The 15,625-nt window shown below is 42.7% G+C and overlaps 1 protein-coding gene across 5 annotated transcripts in view; it reads right to left on the reverse strand.

The window, feature by feature from the left end:
• Positions 1-15,625, reverse strand: part of KLF12 (KLF transcription factor 12) — a 169,517-nt gene that overhangs the window by 81,612 nt on the left and 72,280 nt on the right. The window contains exon 3 of one of the 5 annotated variants that reach the window (XM_072135338.1): positions 9,754-9,910. The exons of the other annotated variants lie outside the window; for them this stretch is intronic. The gene's annotated coding sequence lies outside the window, so the exon portion shown is untranslated. The remainder of the gene's footprint in view (positions 1-9,753; positions 9,911-15,625) is intronic. 5 annotated transcript variants of the gene reach the window in all.

The raw sequence follows: 15,625 nt of genomic DNA on the forward strand, positions 1-15,625 counted from the left end.
AAACAACATTAGTTTCATATAGAAGAAAGAGGTTTAAAAGTGTAAACCTTCAACCTAACCTATATCTTTACATGGGGCACAGGAGAGAGGATAATAAAACATGTACTTAAATAATAAATATATATAACAATGTTAAACTATTTAGGTCTTTGCTTTCTAAAGTATTGCATGTGGAAAAAATATCTAAACATTGATATGACAGCATCAATAGAAAGGTAAATAGAAGGTATCGTATAAATATGAACTATTATAGTATGCTACAAATCTTGTTATCATGCTACTACAGAAGCTCAAATTCAACCAAAAAAAATAAATAAATGGGAAATTCCATACAAGTCCCATAGTTCCATACTAATATATATATACAGGCAGTCCCCGGGTTACATACAAGATAGGTTCTGTAGGTTTGTTCTTAAGTTGAGTTTGTATGCAACCCCAGTCAAAAATTTTTTGGTCTCTATGACAAATGGGTTTTAAAACTAAATTATCATAAGAACAAGGATAAACAATAACGCTTAATTACAGGCACCATTGATAACTGTTAAAGCTGTTTATTGTAGCCTAGGACTAAAGTACAGTAAATTACCAAAATCCAGAGGTCCGTTTGTAACTAGGGGTCGTATGTAAGTCAGGTGTTCTTAAGTAGGGGACCGCCTGTATATCTCAGCTGCAACGTCCGTAATACAGTAATGAAAACAGGTAATCCGGTACCACTTCTAATGAAAAGATACATCATATAGATATTTTTCATAGTCTAAGGCTAAAAGGAGTCACCTCCATGTAAAGTAAACATTCGCCATCTTTACTTTTATAAGCAGGGCTGGCATCTACATGGACTCCAAAGCAATGTAAATGTAAAATGTAAAAAATGCATTTTATTTCAGCACATTAAAAGTTGTGGTGTACATCCACAAACAGCAAAAAGACAGATCTGACTTTTTCCTGTTACTGAATGTACATCACAACTTTTAATGTGCTTTGGCAAATCTGAATTATTAACCCCTTACGACACATGACATATTACTACATCAAGCGTTGGATGCAGGTGTTTAGAGAGGGCTCACGGGTAGAGCCCTCTCCATAGCCGATGAGTGTTTTCTGCATATTATGTTATTAATATGTCGATTATGTTGGATTAGATCGTCGCTCCCCATGACATCATCTGGGAGCGCCGATCAAGAGGCTGTACAGTCCTCAAAATGGTAGCATTGAAAAAGTCATCATGTATGAAAACATTATAAAACCTATATAAATTTGATATCCCCATGATCGAACCAACCCAAAGAATAAAATAGGCATGATGCTTTACGTGGAAATTTTTTAAAAGTTATGGATTTTTGAAGGGGGGCGGGGGGAGTGAAAAATGAAAAATAAAAACAAAAAATGAAAAAGGGCCTGGTCGTTAAGGGGTTAATGTACATTGCTTAGAGTGCTGGAGAAAACTATATTTTTGTTGTATCTACCTCACTGTTGTTGATGTTGGTTCCCTTGCTTCCCCTCTATGCATTGTTAAATATCCTGTACATGCCAACATGGGGAGCTAACAAATACACCTTGTTTTTTCGTATCAAAAACTGCACGTCACAAGTTTTCTTAATGATGACCCCACTAAGATATAGTGCCCATAAAGTGTTGCAATAATACAGTATAAACACAACTAGAGCAATAAATGTGGCTTTAGAAAATGTGATTCTTGAGTATAGGCCTCGCAATAGTCTCGAGTTTATTTCTTTACTATAAGTGTACATGCAGCTTGTTTTCCAACATAAGCCTATATACAAACCAATACTCTCACTTTTCCCAAATGGAACGGAATACTTTTACTGCCAAGGTTTGGAGTTTTGCTACCGACCCCATTCCCCATTTAACAATCAGTGCTGTGAGCGCATGTCTACATTTTGATGAAGATTGCTGCTCCCCTGGACGTTAGTGGGGAGTGATGGTCCTTAGCAAAATGACGGCACATGCACCTCCTGCCATTTAAATGCCACTGGTGGCTTTGCCGGTGGTATTGTTGGCGAAGGTGGAACCTGAACTTCCATGGATCTCCTATTGAACCTTGTAGTTTTTATTTGGTGTTCTGTGTCTTAGGCTCTGTCTGGGCCAGTCCTTTAGCCAAAAACATAATTTTGATGTATTTATTACAAAATGTGATGCTTAGATGCAAAGTTGCATGAAGGTGTGTTCTGACATTAAAAGAGTTAAAGTACTTTGTGCAAGAGGATTGGGCAATTTGACAATCTCAGACTTTGAATAACTTTCTCAAGCATTCTATGAAGTAAACATGTGCCAGACAGCTAGCACACTATACCTTAGAATAAACATTTTGCACTTGGCAATATAAACACTAAAGGAACAATTTTGGCAGATATCAACAATTGCTCTCTCCTAAAAGAAAAAAAAAATTCAAAACAATGTGAACATCATGTGTTTACAATAAGAACTTTCCCTGCGAATACTGGCGTGATCACACAGTATGAAGGGTATCACAGAGACATGATGTAGTTAAAGGCATTCTCCTGCCCTCTCCGTTTCTGGAGGAACAAAATGTGTATGTCTTGGTTGTGAAGTTAACACTGTGCTGTAGGCAAGGTTTCACCTTTTAAAATAAACATATCTGAAAAAGGAATATATTTTATTATTATTTATTATACTTTAAAGGTATACATTTTCATGGTTTCCTACATTCACTCCTAACTTTGGATTATTAAGTTGGGTTGTTTTCATTTATTTTTTACTGAAATATTATTGATACTTCAATTTTTTTGGTTCAATTAAAGCAGCACTGCAGTGATGAGACATTTGTCTTGCAAACTCTACACTTACTTTATGTACTTTTCTCATGTCAAATTAAACACTTCAGGGTTTTTGATTGCTCTTCTATTGTTCTATGTTATCAACCACATGATGCTTCAGAAAAGCATCACATGAGCAGCTAGACAGTACCATCATTCCCTGCTATGGGAACAGTGTGAATATTCTTCTCACTATTTTTCTCAACAAGAAAGCATCAAAGTGCAAAGTGCTGTAAAAGTAAGACCTTTGTGTAGGTTTTACAGTTGTAAGTCATCTGTGCTCCACGACAGTTTATAAAAACAACAGAAAGCTATTGTCATGAATATTAGCTCCATTAGTGCTAATATTTTGGTTAGTATTCATTTCTGGCTTCTCCTCCTCTCCATGCTGTTAGCTTTCCAAGTCAAACAGTGTGAGCCATCTTGTCAACACAGTGTTACTTGTTTAGCCAACAATACAAAGGTACACCCCCCCCATTTTGCTTTCTCTGTGTTAAAGGGAACCTACCACCACAAATCTACCTATAAAGGTAGATTGGGTGGTAGGTGGATCAATGGGACGTGAGGATAGCCCTTTTAAGGGCTAATCCTCACGTCCCCACACTTTTTTGATAACTTTTATTAGACATATATTCAAATTTACTTATGCGGCCACTGGGGCGTGGAGTAGCCGCATCTGAGGTTACACGAGGCGGCTACTCCACGCCCCGGTAGCCTCTTTTCCCCTCCTACTCACCCATCTTCGGCGCGCAGCTCCGTGTAGCTGCGCGCCCTCGTCCGGCGATCCTGCCGTCTGCGCATGCGCAGAAGAGCAGGCCCGCGCCTGTTTTGGAGCAGTGACCGCGCAGGCTACGCGGAGCTGCGCGCCGAAGATGGGTGAGTAGGAGGGGAAAAGAGGCTACCGGGCCGTGGAGTAGCCACCTCGTGTAACCTCATATGCGGCTACTCCACGCCCCAGTAGCCGCATAAGTAAATTTGAATATATGTTTAATAAAAGTTATCAAATAAGTGTGGGGACGTGAGGATTAGCCCTTAAAAGGGCTATCCTCACGTCCCATTGATCCACCTACCACCCAATCTACCTTTATAGGTAGATTTGTGGTGGTAGGTTCCCTTTAAGAACAGGTTATTAAAAGATATCCTGAATAAAAATGCACTGGACTTTTACGGTTTCAAAAAACAGATCTAAATATATAAGTAAACTAAAACAAGAATTAAAACGCCTGGGACAAATATTGATAAAGGATTCCTAGTAGCTCCAATCTCAATAAATCCAAGCACTCCTTGGGTATAATGCCAGAAAAAGTGATATTTATTTATATACAGTGATCCGTCTGTGACGTTTCGGCCCGTCTCAGGCCTTTGTCAAACACTACAAGACATAATGAATTTTACATATAAACATGGGAGTAGAACAAGATAGTGACCATAGGTATAGGTATACAGGTAAAGACAAACTATGGCAAAGTTACCGATCAAGTAGGAGATAAGGAGTCAGGCTGGCTGGTATGGCGGGCATATGGTGAAGGACACTGTGTCAGCTGGAAGGCGCGCTGCTGTGTGCTGTGGTATCGGTGGTTTAAATGTCCTAGGGCCCACCTCCGAGTCGTCCCTGCGTGTGACATGCCGGTGGCGTGTCAGCTCGTATGAGGGGATGGTTGATCGGGGGGAGGGTCCGCCCCTAAGTAGTACGAAGCCAGCGTTTTTCCTGCTGTCTAAAAAGAAGTGTGCGCATGCGCGGGAGTCAGCTACACTTGCTTTCGGAGTCTACAGTTTTTACTTATAAGTCAAGGTAGTTTAAAGCTTACATGCAATATGTTGTATGAAAAATGTTTAGTATACAATAACAATGGTTTATATAAAAAGTGAAAAAAGGGAAAAAAAAGTAAAAAAGAAAACTAAAAATACACAGAGCCCCAGCACACAACAAATAAAATATCACAGTACTAGCTATCCTAGAAGTCTGCGTGAAGTCATTATGAACACAACATTACCGAGGCCTAGTCTATGTGAAGTTCATAAGGGGTCCAAAGGTGACCTGTAGCATAGCACCCACAGGTCAGTAGTTTTGATTATGTGAATAGAAGTTCTTATTTCCTGGCTACTATGAAAAATGTATTTGATCCCTGGGGTCGTCTAACTGGCTCCTCAAGTCTATAGTAACTTGTTTAGGGCTATATATTATATTGTTATATAATTGCTGGTCAGAACACTTCTGCTTTTAATTCAGCACTAATACAGATGGCAAATTATATAGCACTTATTTCTATATACTAAAGAGCCGACAACACATTGTCCCATCTGCAGCAATCCTGCTTATAAGGAAATAATGTCGGAATGAGCTGAAACAAATAACAGGCAGATCAATAAGATGTGACAGGCTCTCAACTGAATGCTTGCCCTATGGTGACCTGTCACTGCCCTGTGCACAAAGAAGATTTAATGAATGGTCACAGGCACATCAGATAACTGGCGATTCATTCTGGATACCTGAATGTGAGAGGAATTTAAAGCAGATCTTCCAACAGAGTCTGAGTGGAGCAATTTTCAAATTATTTCAGATTTCATTTGTAAATCATGTTGGCCAAAGTTCATACTCAAAGATTATCTAAGAGGGCAATCCTGATTTATATGATGTTACTTTTATCACCAAAAGGTCCCCAAGCGCTTACATTTTTATAGGACACACTTATTCTTCCCGTACATACCTAGTACACGGAATTTCATTCCTGCATTGATGGATTAATGACTTAAAAGTAAGCAGTGCTTTAGAGTCATATTAAACATTATGTTATGGCAGTAACTTCTCAGCAGTTCCCTGATATGATAGAATCACAATGACACAATGACTATATAAACCATTTTTGTCGTATATAATAACCCTGCAGGGGCTGTCTACACAACACAGGTAGAAATTGGACTTATAACACATTGGAGCAGATTTACTTACCCGGTCCGTTCGCGATCCAGCGGCGCGTTCTCTGCGCTGGATTCGGGTCCGGCCGGGATTCATCAAGGTAGTTCCTCCGCCGTCCACCAGGTGGCGCTGCTGTGCTGAAAAGCATCTGAACGCACTGGAGTTCACCGGGCCGGACCAAGTGAAGGAGAGCGCGTCCCAAGCGACACATTTCTTTTTTTAAATGCGCCGGTTTTTCCGAATACGCCGGGTTTTCGCTCGGCCACGCTCCCCGATTTCCGTCGCGTGCATGCCAGCGCCGATGCGCCACAATCCTATCGCGTGCGCCAAAATCCCGGGGCAATACAGGGGAAATCGGCGCAAATCGGAAATATTCGGGTAACACGTGGGGAAAACGCGAATCGGGCTCTTAGTAAATGACCCCCATTCCCTCTTATGCTTCTTAATAAAGGGAAGCATTTACATAGTCCCATCCCCTGCAGTCTTTCTCATTCACAGCACTGCTGATGACGTCATAGGGTGCACCCGCCGACAGTTTGTGTGGACGCGTCCAGTGGTGTAACTAGGAGAGGTTGTGCCCCATAGCAGATTTCTGCATGGGGCCCCCCTTTCCTCCTTAAAATATATCACACTAAAATATACACACCTATATAGCCATACATACAGTGTATACATATCATACACACATACATATAGTATATACACACCATACATAATATATACACACCATACATAATAAATACACACACGCTGGCTGGCACGCTGTATTATTAAGGGGGCTGGCACGCTATATTATTAAGGGGGCTGGCACGCTGTATTATTAAGGGGGCTGGCACGCTGTATAATTAAGGGGGCTGGCACGCTGTATAATTAAGGGGGATGGCACGCTGTATAATTAAGGGGGATGGCACGCTGTATAATTAAGGGGGCTGGCACGCTGTATAATTAAGTGGGCTGGCACGCTGTATAATTTCGGGGTCTCGGCTTATACTCGGGTCAGCTTATACTCGAGTATATACGTTATTATTTTATTGTTGGAGGGTTCATTAAAGTTTTTCAAAATGTATACAACATAACATCAAAATGGGGTTTTTTTGTCCACTGAAGTCATGGGGGAATACATGATAGTTACATTGCACACAGAAAGTGTAGTCAGCCGTTTGTATATAGATTAATCATGCAAATACAGAACACACCACAGCACATTTTATACAGATGTCAGACAGCACGTCACCTGATCTAAAAATAAATGAAATTATTCATAAGAGAAATGGGCGATGTGAAAAATAAGAAATCGAAATACCTTCCACAACCGATTGTATGTATTTAAAAAAATTAAATAAAACATTGTTTACTAAAATTCAGCTATTTTATTTACATTTCTGAAATTCCCTGGTAACTTGAAGAGGCATTTGAATTTAGCATTGTCTATTCTACCATCTAAATTACCTGTGTTATTTATGTGACCATATTGTAAGTGTGTAAAGGTTCCTTTAGATATGCGGATACTTATTTGAAAAAGATTGATTTGCTGAGCTGGTGGTGATTGTAGACACTATGGTGAGTATAGAATAGTATAGGGTATAGAGCAGTGGTGGCGAACCTATGGCACGGGTGCCAGAGGTGGCACTCGGAGCCCTTTTTGTGGGCACTCAGGCCATCACCAGAGAGGTCTCCAGGTATCCTCCTGCAGTCCCAGACAGCTCAGGACTTGCTGTGCACATTGCTATTTTAAAGTGACAGTGCTACCTGGGACTACTGGAGGAGTGGAAAGGTGTGGACAGATCTGGATTATCATTGTAGCTCATGCTCCGGCCCTAACAATTCTTCCTGTTTTTGGGACCTTGCAGGGAAACTACAATGATCATCCAAATTTCTTCTATTTTCTGCTTTATTGGTGTCCTCAGATGGCTGATATGAATGAAAGTTGTGACAGAGCAGGGAGTATAAATCACAAATTAAATTTCTGTGCTGGCACTTTGCGATAAACAAGTGGGTCTTGATTGTAGTTTGGGCACTCGGTCTCTAAAAGGTTCGCCATCACTGGTATAGAGTGTAGTATAGAGGCAAGTATACCCTTTAGAAAATGGTATGAAATAATGACATGGACACTAATCTGTAGGAAATGTTCATAGCAACTAAGTGGCCTCTACTGAAACCTAGAAAGGTTACTAAAGGTTCCTAAAGAAATTAGTGCAGCACATGGCGGCTCAGTGGTTAGCACTACAGCCTTGCAGCGCTGGGGTCCTGGGTTCAAGTACCATCCAGGTCAACATCTGCAAAGAGTTTCTCTCCGTGTTTGCGTGGGTTTCCCCCTGGGTCCTTCGGTTTCCTTCCACACATACTGGTAGGAATATTAGATTGTCAGCCCCATGGGGACAGGGACTGATTTGACAAACTCTGTGCAGTGTTGCAGAATCAGTGTGCGCTATATAAATTATTATTAGTGGCAGTGAAGTATTTTACAATGTTTCATTCTTGTAAGTATTCTGTCGCTAGATGTCACTGTTCAGCTGATACCACATCCCAAGTATGAAGTATTTCATAAAATATTCATAGATGGATGGGCAGAAAAAAAAGTATTATTATTATTGAAAATAATGCACAGTTTAAGGGAAACTAAGTAAGTATTAAAAAAAAAATGTTTACTTGACTGTAGATCACTGCAAAGTTAAATCAAAGTAAGAGATGGGAAAATGTTTGGAGCATGACTGAGTTTTCATCATAAAACCCTTGTAATGCTTTTATATTACATATCTTCATGCTTCATAAATTTTCGTGGAATACTGTAGATGCCAGAACAACAACCACACTGCAATGAGACAATCAAGATGAAGTTCTAGACAGTGCCTTTATATATGTGTACATCACCTCTACATACTACTATAGAGCTCACCCCATTATAAATGGAATATTCAACTATATATCACTTTAAGACATAATATACAGTATGTGTATATTTATTTTCATAGGAACTGCATATACAATATTTTATTGTCACTAGAAGAATGTACAAATAATTACAATGGCTCAGAAATAAATGTGAACTCTATAAATCTTACAGCAGTATCTAAAATTACAGAGTTATAGACTGACACTTATCTTTGTAAGGTGAAAGTGGCCTAGAGAAGTCTAATTATTAGTAAATACTTATACAAATCCCTTCAAAATATGACATTCTAAAGCATTTTTACAACCTCTATACTATGCACTTTCTTAGACATTTATGAAGCCACTGACATCTTGGTGTTACCAGTTGGATATGTCCTGAGAGAGATCTTCATTTATTGATTTGTTGTACGGCACAAAGGTGCGGGTGCTGTATGAAGAGGGCTCACAGGCTGAGCTCTCTATATACAGAAATGGCATTTTATGCATATTGCAAAAAACACCCACTGCCAATACCCGCTATCGGTGCTAGCACCCATCAAGGCTATTAACCCTTCCAATACCACTAGCATTTAAAAGACAGTGGCACATGGGTGCCGCCATCTGTGTCCTGATCGTTGCTCCCCCGAACTTCATTGAAGAGCGGCGATCAGTTGCCATGACAGCCTCGGATCTTTGTCAGACTTGTCAGTGCTGCTCACTCCACAGCACTCAGCCCCCACCTTTGTGCTCCTATACAGCTCCTCCCTCCTGCTCCTCCCTCTCCCACTGATGTCAGCTCACCAGGCTGTAAGCTCTGTGAAGGAGAAGGAGGGAAGAGCTGTACAGGAGCAAAAAGGTGGGAGCCAAGAGCTGAGGAGCATGCAGCAAAGACATGTCACATGTTGTTTTTTGAAATGCAACCAAAACAAAGTCCAACCCCTAGGACTACACATAGGATTCTGTCAGGGTACAAGGCAAGTTATAACACACAATCATACTGTAATGCAAATGCTTAGAGAAAGCAGAAGGGCAACTGTAAAGTTTTTTCTATAGCTGCCTCTCTTCTGTCAGCCTGGCATTCTGGTTGCTAGGAGGTTGCTAAGAATGATACATAATGTAAAAGAAGAGGGAACAGGAGATGCAGTGTATGGACTTGGGGGTTATACATACACTAAGCTAGTTCTGGTCTATTCTCAGCATCAACAGGAAGCAGCAGCAGCTCTGTCATTCTGTGTTCTATGTCTTCTCCATTCTCGGTACAATTTCTTCCACTGCCCTGGTATGAGGTTAGAGTGATAGCATCTGCTGGACAGCCTGGCTGACACATCTATCAAAGCAAGAAGTGTGTACAGTAGTCATAAGGCTGTATATTTGTGTAATACTATGTGTGCTACAATTGCTAGTGGTAGAGAGGACGGCTCAACCTGATGGGAAATGAGCGAAGGCACTTTGGCCTCAATGCAGCTCAACCTTATTGGAATTGAGGGAAGCTGCTTTGGCCTTGGTGTCCTTAGCTGATGTCACAACTGGAAGTACTGATTTTGATTTGATAAGTCTGATAGATATAGAAGGCTGGATATCATGCTAGGAAGAAGCCAACAGCATGGTATAGGTATTGTTGGAGTTGTTGTGAAAGGCTGCCTTCAGCTGTGCTAAAACTATTTTTGGTTTTCAGGTAACTTCAAAGTTATACTATAATTCTTTTGATTTTTTTAACCACATAACACTGGTTTGTACTTCTATGACTTAAAATGCATTGTACAATTCCCTACAATTTCATTTTAAACTATTGAATTATTAAATCCTCCACAGTCCAATATTGTTTCAGAATAAAACTGATTTTGCTTTTACAGTACTGTACTGCAGGAAACATTTGAAAGATAGAAGAAACTCTGAAGTGCCTCAGCTTCATCTATTTCCTGACTAGGGGAGACTCTCCTGCTAATCCCTGTCAGATGAAGTTTCCGGATGCAGAGGCATAGTCTAATGCTGGCACATCTAGGTCACTTTAAAGGTCCTTGCAGTTGGTACACTAGTATTTTATTTGACCTTTCCTAAATAGAATTATACTCCATTGGCTCGAACATCTCTGTAAAGTAGATTAGATGTTAAATTGTACTTGAGATGCCTGTACACATCTCACACCATACAAAGGAAACCCACAACCACTTAGAAAAGTCCTTTGTACGCAGTTATGTCTTCAATCTAATAATCTAGATTTTTGTAACAGTAATGGTAAGCATACATATAACACACACACACACACATATATATATATGTTTTGTTAGGAAGGATTGAATAAATGGACCCTAGATTCTCTTTTTACAGCTGCAGATGTTGCTACATAGAAAGTGAGATGTTCCTCTTACTGCGGCAACAACTATAGCAGATAAAACCAATCATTTAGGAACCTGTCTATACAAGTGATTTCTGGCCCCTGCACCAAATCTCAAGCTTTGCCACTGGTTTCATTCAGAGAGCAGTGTAATATAAAGACTAGCAAGGTCTGTTCCTCAGCTGTCTCACCTTTACTCGCTTGTAAGACACATAACTAGAGATGAGCGAGCACTAAAATGCTCGGGTACTCGTTATTCGAGACGAACTTTTCCCGATGCTCGAGTGCTCGTCTCGAATAACGAGCCCCATTGAAGTCAATGGGAGACTCGAGCATTTTTCAAGGGGACCAAGGCTCTGCACAGGGAAGCTTGGCCAAACACCTGGGAACCTCAGAAAAGGATGGAAACACCACAGAAATGGACAGGAAACAGCAGGGGCAGCATGCATGGATGCCTCTGAGGCTGCTTAATCGCACCATTATGCCAAAATTATGGGCAACAGCATGGCCATGACAGAGTGACAGAATGAAGCTAGATAGCATCTAAAACATCCAATAATTGACCCTGACACTATAGGGGACTTCATGCAGAGGCAGCGGCAGCAGCGGCAGGCTAGAGAGTGGCATGGCGACATACCCTAAATGGACTCAGGCTTCAAACCAATGGGTGGCAGAGAGGAACCAAAGGAGGTGAGCAAGAAGCGCTCAAATAATATCGGTACATGATAAAAGTTTGCCAGTATATTTTGTGGATTACACAGCAGGGTGGCGACAAAGTTAACATGGAAGCCATGAAAACAACCCAAAATTCTGCCTGACACAGCTCGTTTGATAAGGGGACCATGTATGGAGGCAGTGAACTAGTAGTAGATTAAAGGTGCTGCAGTTAAAACTATGTTAGTTGGATCTTGGCATGGAGCTGGCGCTCCGCTGCCAGGCGAGCTTTCGCCAATCCAAGCCCCTGTCTCTAGGCAACTCCCCAAACAGCACTTCTAAGAACCTTTTGTATAAGATCAAGTGTAATAGCGTTCTTATAAGTTTAGGATATGGCGGGTGAGGGGAATGGAAACAGATGCGCAAGAAGCGCTGAAATAATATTGGTAAATGATAAAAGTTTGCCAGTATATTTTGTGGATTACACAGCAGGGTGGCGACAAAGTTAACAAGTTTGTTGTGGAAGCCATGAAAACAACCCAAAATTATGCCTGACACAGCTCGTTTGATAAGGGGACCATGTATGCCTACAGTTCATGCCAGTCGCTGCTCTGGCTGCCAGTCTCCTTTCGAATACAGTTTAAAATAATAACCCTCATCCATAAAGCTCTGTATAATGCTGCACCCCCCTACCTCTCCTCTCTTATCTCAGTCTATCGCCCAACCCGTGCTCTTAGATCCGCCAGTGATCTTAGATCAACCTCTACCCTAGTGCGGACCTCCCACTCGCGTCTCCAAGACTTCTCTAGAGCTGCACCAATTCTATGGAATGCTCTGCCCCGGACTATCAGACTAATACTTAACCTCCAAAGTTTCAAACGTGCTCTTAAAACCCATTTCTTTAGGCAAGCCTATAACACTCATTAACTGCATGAAGTTTTAACTCTTCTACTAACCCGTCCTGTGTCTTCCTCCCATCTGTTATCCAGCAACCAACAGGCACCAGACTTCTATGCAGTCCCATTCACCCTGGACCTGGTGACGGCTGAGTGGTTCAAGCGACAGCAATTCCATTTATTATATTTTGTTCTATTCCCTAAGAAGAATGGCTTGACCATTAAAAATTATTTTACCTCGTGTTACCCCATCATCTTCATAAACCGTAAGCTCTGGCGAGCAGGGACCTCACTCCTGTTGTTCCATACAAATGTTGTGCTCTGTTACATTACATTTGTATTTGTTTCCTATGATTTGTAAAGCGCTACGGAATATGATGGCGCTATATAAATAAAGATTATTATTATTATTATTATGGAGGCAGTGAACTAGTAGTAGATTAAAGGTGCTGCACTTAAAACTATGTTAGTTGTATCTTGGGATGGAGCTGGCGCTCCGCTTCCAGGCGAGCTTTCGCCAATCCAAGCCCCTGTCTCTAGGCTACTCCCCAAACAGCACTTCTAAGAACCTTTTGTATAAGATCAAGTGTAGTAGCATTCTTATAAGTTTGGGATATGGCGAGAGAGGGGAATGTAAACAGATGAGCAAGAAGCGCTGAAATAATATCGGTAAATGATAAAAGTTTGCCAGTATCTTTTGTGGATTACACAGCAGGGTGGCGAGAAAGTTAACAAGTTTGATGTGGAATGCCCTGTAATAGCTCTTGGGCGGTGTGCCTTTTATCGGCTAGGCTCAGCAGTTTGAGCACCGCCTGCTGTCGCTTAGCGACGGCACTGCTGCTGTGCCTAGAGCTACCGACTGATGGCGCCATGCCCACGGTTGGTAGTTCGGAGGAGGAGGTGGAGGAGGGGTGGGAGGAGGAGGAGGCATAGTAGGCCTGAAACACCTGGACCGAGGTAGGCCCCGCAATCCTTGGTGTCGGCAGTATATGACCAGCCGCAGGGTCAGACTCGGTCCCAGCCTCCACCAAGTTAACCCAATGTGCCGTCAGCGATATATAGTGGCCCTGCCCGGCAGCACTCGTCCACGTGTCCGTGGTCAGGTGGACCTTGTCAGAAACGGCGTTGGTCAGGGCACGGATGATGTTGTCTGACACGTGCTGGTGCAGGGCTGGGACGGCACATCGGGAAAAGTAGTGGCGGCTGGGGACCGAATACCGAGGGGCGGCCGCCGCCATGAGGTTGCGAAAGGCCTCGGTCTCTACTAGCCTATAGGTCAGCAACTCCAGGCTGAGCAATCTGGAGATGTGGACATTAAGGGCTTGGGCGTGCGGGTGGGTTGCACTATATTTGCGTTTCCGCTCCAGCGTCTGGGGTATGGAGAGCTGAACGCTGGTGGATGCTGTGGAGGATCGTGGAGGCGACGATGGGGTTTTTGTGGCAGGGTCCTGGGCAGGGGGCTGACTATCAGCTGACACAGGGGAAGGAGCAGTGGTGTGCACGGCCGGAGGTGAACGGGCTTGTTGCCACTGAGTGGGGTGTTTAGCATTCATATGCCTGCGCATACTGGTGGTAGTTAAGCTATTAGTGGTGGAACCCCTGCTGATCCTGGTTTGGCAAATGTTGCACACCACAGTCCGTCGGTCATCCGGTGTTTCCTTAAAGAACCTCCAGACTTCTGAAAATATAGCCCTCGCCACAGGAGCCCTCGCCACGGGAGCTTCACTAGTTGACACATTTGGCGCTGATGCACCAGGTCTGGCCCTGCCTCTCCGTCTGGCCCCACCACTGCCTCTTCCAACCTGTTCTGGTCGAGGACTCTCCTCCGTCTCAGAAGCACTGTGTTCACCCGGCCTATCAACCCAGCTTGGGTCTGTCACCTCATCATCCTCTGATCCCTCAGTCTGCTCCCCCCTCGGACTTCCTGCCCTGACAACAACTTCCCCACTGTCTGACAACCGTGTCTCCTCATCGTCGGACACCTCTTTACACACTTCTTCCACTACGTCAAGAAGGTCATCATCACCCACAGACTGCGACTGGTGGAAAACCTGGGCATCGGAAAATTGCTCAGCAGCAACCGGACAAGTGGTTTGTGACTGTGGGAAGGGTCCAGAAAACAGTTCCTCAGAGTATGCCGGTTCAAATGCCAAATTTTCCTGGGAGGGGGCAGACTGGGGGGGTGGAGGCTGAGGTGCAGGAGCTGGAGGAGTGCCGATTTCGGTGACATGGGTGGACTGCATGGAAGACTGACTGGTGGACAAATTGCTCGAAGCATTGTCGGCAATCCACGACATCACCTGTTCGCACTGTTCTGGCCTCAACAGTGCTCTACCACGAGTCCCAGTAACTTCAGACATGAACCTAGGGAGTGTAGCTCTGCGGCGTTCCCCTGCTCCCTCATCAGCAGGTGGTGTCTCACCCCGCCCAGGACCACGGCCTCTGATTCCTGCAGTAGTTGGACGCCCACGTCCCCGCCCTCGTCCTCTACCCCTAGCCCTCGGGTTAAACATTTTGAAAATGAAAGTTATAACTTTAATTTTTTTTTTACTTTTTTTTGTGTTTTTTTGTGTTTTTTAGTTTTTAAAACCAAACAATGCTATCCTATTGCTATGGCTATTTTCTAGCCAAGTATGAAAGCACACTGCTATGCCAGATGAGATGACGCTGAGTTATGAAAAAATAAACGTAAAATAAAAAGGAAATGGCAGACTGTGCCTAATTGAAATCCAACCCCTAATAAATTTTCCCACTTCGGTCTTTGCGATGGATATGTGCGTCACTAAGCGCTAAACACAGCGGTCGCAAGTCTCACTCCAAATTCCTGACAATTGGCTAGTATATGCACTGCAGCAAGGACAGCCACCAGCAGATCAACCAGAAATAAAATATATATAACGCTATTGTAGGCGTAAGTAAGCCGTTTGGATTCTCCTTTGGCTATTTTCTAGCCAAGTATGAAAGCACACTGATGAGATGACGCTGAGTTATGAAAAAATAAACGTAAAATAAAAAGAAACTGCCAGACTGTGCCTAATTGAAATCCAACCCCTAATAAATTTTCCCACTTCGGTCTTTGCGATGGATATGTGCGTCACTAAGCGCAAAACACAGCGGTCGCAAGTCTCACTACAAATTGCTCACAATTTGCTAGTAG

Source organism: Engystomops pustulosus, chromosome 2, assembly GCF_040894005.1.
Source record: "Engystomops pustulosus chromosome 2, aEngPut4.maternal, whole genome shotgun sequence".
In the NCBI taxonomy this organism is placed as follows: Eukaryota; Metazoa; Chordata; class Amphibia; order Anura; family Leptodactylidae; genus Engystomops; species Engystomops pustulosus.